Source organism: Podarcis tiliguerta, assembly GCF_965153285.1.
Source record: "Podarcis tiliguerta genome assembly, chromosome: 4".
Classification (NCBI taxonomy): domain Eukaryota; kingdom Metazoa; phylum Chordata; class Lepidosauria; order Squamata; family Lacertidae; genus Podarcis; species Podarcis tiliguerta.
The window spans coordinates 15,681,198-15,687,683 of NC_139537.1; positions in this window are offsets into that span (position 1 = coordinate 15,681,198).

The following is a 6,486-nucleotide window of genomic DNA, read 5'->3' on the forward strand; positions in this document are numbered from 1 at the left end:
CTATTAGCTATATCTGGGGGCAATGGAGGACAGGGGACGGATAAATCCTGGCATTATGACCCGAAGTCTATTTTATTGTAAATATTTTGTAACTGCAATGGGCTTGATCTAACCTCCAGCACAAGTGCTATTTTTAATTACATTGTAAAGGAAATCACTAATATGATGTAAGAGCGAAACGGTTTTCTTCTTGCTTAGTAGCAAGTTGACCTGAGCTTGTAAAACACAATGAGGGCATGGAATATTTATGTCTCTGTTATGTGCTCGCTGGCAAAAAAAAAAAAAAGATCCTGCAGTTTCTTCACCCGGCAAAAGTCCTGGACCCAAATTTCAGGAGTTACGATGAGGTTTCAGCAGTTGTACAAAACCACTTCTAAGTGCGAATCCGCCAAGCTCCTGCACTTACTGAGTTGTGATGACGTGACTGAAATCTCACTGATGCCTGGAATGCTTCCACAAGGAGTTCATTTCAGGGCACAGAACATTTTAAATGATATCATTAGAAGATATGTTCGCGCTGTGCCAAATATTTATTTGTGTTCTCCTCCACCCTAACATTTGCTGTCAAATCACGAGAAAAGAAATTGCATTCAAAAATTATCCCACAGGAGAGAACATTTGGGTAACATTCTCAGGAGTAGGGGGCAGGGTTTTCACTGCGCTTTACCTTACTTTCAAGATGGCCAGTTTTTTGTTGCTTTTTTAAAAAAATGAGTATCAGTTCTTTTCAATTTATGAATCATCTTTATGGAAGTCTGCATTTACACTTCCTATAAACCTTGTGATGTCCGCAGCTGGGCTTCCCTGGAAGTCTGGTAAGCCAGGGAAGCTGTCTTCACTCTCCGGACAGCTGTCCAGTGTTGTTATAGAAGTCACAGGATGCTACCTTCTACTGAGTCAGACCACACTGTTGGGATACTGCCAGGGAGACAAAGTCCATCTTGACCTCCATGTCGTCTCCGGACGTCCATCAATCTCCCGTAGACACGCAGTATCAGCAATTAGCAACAGGAGCTCCAGAAATAGCTTTCCATATTCTAGAGCCGATGCACGCTCTTATCAGCAGATATGCACAGCAAAAGTTGCACCCAGGAGAGCATTATATAGAAGTTTATTAAGTGTTGATCAGAACAGAGAAAAACCATGACTGCCTGCTAGAGATGTCTGGCAGTGAGAGAGAAACGAAAGCAAAAGACACAACAGAAACATCCTGTGAGACAGGAAATGCGCAGGCTGTGACACAAACATCCTGCTCCCTTTTAAGGTGGAACGGAAATATCCTAACACACACTACCCTCAGCTATGATAAGGTTGACTTAGCCCCATACCCACTGAAATTATGAACTCTCCTGCAAAGGAGGTAGAAAAACAGAACCTTCATTCCTGGGGGAAGAAAGTAGCTGAGAAACTGAAGGAGAGGCATTGCTCCATGATAAACAGAGGTACACTGGAAGTTCTGGCTAATAAAGACATTGTTTTAGCTAACAGAGCTGGGAAACTTTGCAGAAAGTTTCAGAAGGTCCTAGGTTTGATTCTTGCCATCCTCCATTAAAAGAAGGATCAGGAAGGAGGTGACAGGAAAGAACTTTAGGAAGACAGGAAGCTGCCAATATTGAATCATGCCATTGGTCCATCCAGCTCCATATTGTCTACAGCAAGGCCTACACTGGTCTACACTGACTGGCAGTAGACCTCAGATCAGTAACACTCCTCCTTTAAACTCTGGAGAACTGCTGTCAGACAACACTGGGCTAGAAGGGTCAATGGTCTGAATCAGTATTGTGTTCTCATTGTGGTGGAGTAGCTGAAGCTTGGAACTCAAGGTGGCATACGTAAGGTTTTAAGAAAGTCTTATCCAGGCAGAGACCAGACCCAGATCAGCTTAGCTTCAGCAAGGTTGCCGTATCACATTCCCTCAGACCACATCACAGATTTGTTTTCTCCAACCCTTAGCTTAGCCTTCTTTCTGTGCATCATGTTCTAGCAGCCCACTATGAGAACAAAATACTGGACTACGTAGGGCCTTTAGTCTGATCCAGCAGCAACAAGATTTATTCTGGAATGCATTAACACTTTATGTAAAGAATGCATTTTATTTGACCTGTTGTGGGTGATGGGTCATTCACCATCTGATATGTTGTCAAAGCATGCTTTTCAAGAAGGAGGAGGAAGAAGAGTGAGAAAGGAGAAGAAGAAAAGCAAGAGTTCCCTTTGTCCCACACCAAGGGACACGGGTGGCACTGTGGGTTAAAACACAGAGCCTAGGACTTGCTGATCAGAAGGTCAGTGGTTCGAATCCCTGCGACGGGGTGCGCTCCCGTTGCTCGGTCCCTGCTCCTGCCAACCTAGCAGTTTGAAAGCACGTCAAAGTGCAAGTAGATAAATAGGTACCACTCTGGTGGGAAGGTAAACGGCGTTTCCGTGCGCTGCTCTGGTTTGCCAGAAGCGGCTTTGTCATGCTGGCCACATGACCCGGAAGCTGTACGCTGGCTCCCTTGGCCAATAAAGCGAGATGAGAGCTGCAACCCCAGAGTCGGCCACAACTGGGCCTAATGGTCAGGGGTCCCTTTACCTTTACCTAGGTGTAGCCAACATGACGACCCCTTAATGCTGCTGGACCACAACTTCTGTCATCCTTGACCATTGGCCATGCTGGCTAGAACTGATGAGAGTTGAACTCCAACAGCATCTAGAGGGCAGCATTGTACTGGCTATCCTGCCCTACAACCTTCTTCAGCAATGAGCAACCTCTCCTCACTTTTGCATATGTACTGCATTGTACGATTTGGACCAACCTTCCCCAACCTGAGCTTTCTAGATATTTTGGACTACTACAGCTCCACCAGCCCAAGCCAACATGATGAATGGTAATGGGAGGTGGGAGTTATGGTCCAACATATCTACCCTGAACACCAGGGTAGGGAAGGCTGGACTGGCCAAACACCTTCATTAGATAACCCCATATTTATTATTCTGCCACATTATCATCTGTGAAATAATACGAAGGAGAATTTGCCATGTTGCTGTACACCATAAGTTTTAACATTCCACTTTTGGGGAGTGGTTGTCAGATCTTTCTGTGTCAATGTCTGTGTTAGGAGACCCCAGCATGTTCCACAGCATCTTAGGACGTCTTCCAGGATGTCCTATCACTTTGTGGAAGTGTTGTGGTCTCAGCATGAACACCCTGCTTTGAGGTGGATATTCCAACCTTTAAAATGCGATTTCCGCCAGAGACAGACCAGAATTAGCCATGTAAAAGCTTTCCTTCATGGAGAGAGAATGGAAGAAGAAACAAATGTTGAGCTAATTTGTTGGTGAATACAGTGGTACCTCTGGTTAAGTACTTAATTCGTTCCGGAGGTCCGTTCTTAACCTGAAACTGTTCCTAACCTGAGGTACCACTTTAGCTAATGGGGCCTCCCGCTGCTGCTGCGCTACCGCCGTGCGAGTTCTGTTCTCATCCTAAAGCAAAGTTCTTAACCCGAGGTACTATTTCTGGTTTAGTGGAGTCTGTAACCTGAAGTGTCTGAAACCTGAAGCGTCTGTAACCCGGGGTACCACTGTACAGTGTTTCTCATGGTATGTTTTTACAAAGAAACTTTAAAAAATACGAGTTCTCATCTGGCAGGCCTGTTCCTAACTCAATAACTCCATCCGCCACCTACCCTAGTCTAGAGATGGGAAGGCCTAGAAAAAACCTGGAAAATTGGGGAGGAAAGCAGGGTTACCCCCGTTTTTTCCCCAAAAGCTGTTTTTTTCCAGAAAAAATGAAAAAATATTGTTTGATAGAAAAAAACAGCTTTGGGGGGAAAACAGACAAAAAAACCTGTCCCTCTCTCCCCCCCCCCCCCCATTTCCCCAGTTTTATCCAGGCCTTCCAGCACCTCCACTTTGGACCTCCCTGCCGACTGACACCTGCCAGGTGCTCTCACTGTACTCTTTCCGGCAACTGCTCAAAACATTTTTGTTAGGGACAGCCCATCTCAACACGCAGAAGCTGCATGCGATTTACTGCCTTTTAACCACTGCTGACTTTAATCATCTTTTGAATACTCGTCTATACAGTGGTGCCCCGCAAGACGAATGCCTCGCAAGACGGAAAACCCGCTAGACGAAAGGGTTTTCCGTTTTGGAGGTGCTTCGCAGGACGGATTTCCTATGGGCTTGCTTCGCAAGACGAAAATGTCTTGCGATTCCTGGGGGGTTTTTTCCGCTCCCTACCCCCTTTATCTAAGGCACTAAGCTGCTAATAGCCTTTTAGCAGCTAATCCGCTAATCCCTTAAGCCTTTAATAGCCGCTAATAGCCGTTAAACCGCTAATAGCGCTAATCCGCTAATGGGGTTGCTTCGCAAGACGAAAAAACCGCTAGACGAAGAGACTCACGGAACGGATTCTTTTCGTCTTGCGAGGCACCACTGTACCTGCTTTTAGCTGCGCTTTATCAATCATTTTTATGTTCTGTTGTAAACATTTTTGTAAACTGTTCAGAAGTTCCCTTACCATCATGTGGTTTATAATAACAGATTCTATATAAACACACACTCCTTTTCCTTTCAAACAGAGCCTTAGTGCAACATAATATTCAGTAACTGAATGTTGGTTCCTTCTGGGCCTGGCATGCAAAAAAATTTGCCGTATGCTTTGCCCTGGCTGTCCTCAAGCAGAGATGGGAAGACTTGGGGAAAAAACTGGGAAAAAATGGGAGGAAAACAGGTTTTTCCCATTTTTTCCCCCAAAGCCATTTTTCAGAAGTCCATGAGAAAAATGGCAAAGAGGAAGAGGAAGAAGAAATGGAAAATAATAGCAGTAGTTCAGAAAATGAGATAGAATAAACTGCATGTATATGTTGTGTCTTCTGTTTCTTTCTTTTTTTAAGGCACTACTCAAAGGGTAGACCTTCTATGGAGCTTAAATATTGAGGTGGACCTTAACTTTATTTGCTGTTGGTGCTAAGGGGCAAATCTGATTATTATTTTTATGTTGATGGTTTCTTGCTTTTTTGTTGCTTTTTGTTTTTGAGGGGAAAGGGGGTGGCTACCTGTTTTGTTGCAAGCATAATACTTTTATACACACCACATTTCACACAATTTGTAAAACTACTCCACACTGAACTTTTTTCAATTTTTCCAAAATTTCCATAAACTTTACTTCTCTACCCTAGTCCCAGACTCACTAACTGTTTTAACTGAGGCATTAAAACTGTTCCCTCCAGAATATTTCCCTCCTTCTCTCTTACTTGAACATTCTGTAGCTCAAACAAGGCCTCACCACTGTCCCATAGGAACTGTAAATGAATCTTACCATGTTCACAAATCTGCATATTTTGTGGAAGATGGATAGTATGCTAGCAAACTGTTGTTCATTGAAGGTTGTCCATTGCTGCTTTTCGTATGTCTCTCTTCTTCTCATTGGGGAACCCCTTGCAAGGTATTCCAAGGGTGTCCCAGAACACAATTTTGCAAAATATTGCTTTGGGGAAAACATAAGTTCTCTGATGCTTAACCATCCTGATGCACTCAGGTATTCAGACCTACTTATTTCTGGAGTGCTAAATATCTACTTTAAACTGTAGTGGGGGACTCATAGCACTGGGCACAAAACAAATCCCTGGGCATAGGAAACTATATTTCAGGGAGAAGAGTAGCTTAGGAACCTTTCTCCCTGTTTTCTACATGCTGAGATTTATTTTTAGGTGAAGGAAAATTGGATCATACAAGCCCCTACCAGCAGTCAGTAAAGGACCCCTGGACAACTGTCCAGTTAAAGGTGACTCTGGGGTTGCGGCACTCATCTCACTTTCAGGCCGAGGGAGCCAGCGTTTGTCCGCAGACAGCTTTCCAGGTCATGTGGCCAGCATGACTAAACCACTTCTGGCACAACAGGACACCATGGCGAGTGCCAGAGAGTGCCATGAAAACGCCGTTTAGCTTCCCGCCACAGTGGTACCTATTTATCTTCTTGCGCTGGTGTGCTTTCAAACTGCTAAGTTGGCAGGAGCTGGGACAGAGCAACGGGAGCTCACCCCGTCACGGGGATTTGAACTGCCGACCTTCTGATCAGCAAGCCCAAGAGGCTCAGTTGTTTAGACTCAGTTGTTTAGACTTGTTTAGACTCAATTGTTTAGAACCAGTGTGGTGTGGTGGTTAAGAGCGGTGGACTCGTAATCTGGTGAACCGGGTTCGCTTCCCCGCTCCTCCACATGCAGCTGCTGGGTGACCTTGGGCTAGTCACACTTCTCTGACGTCTCTCAGCCCCACTCACCTCACAGAGTGTTTGTTGTGGGGGAGGAAGGGAAAAGAGAATGTTAGCCACTTTGAAACGCCTTCGGATAGTGATAAAGCGGGATATCAAATCCAAACTCTTCTTCACAGCCTTCGATGCAGGTTTAGTGCAGATGTAGTAAGAACTAGATTTCAGTGCTGCATGCACCACATCTGAAATTAAGGTGACATCTGAAATTAAGGGCCATTCTGCTTGCCTTG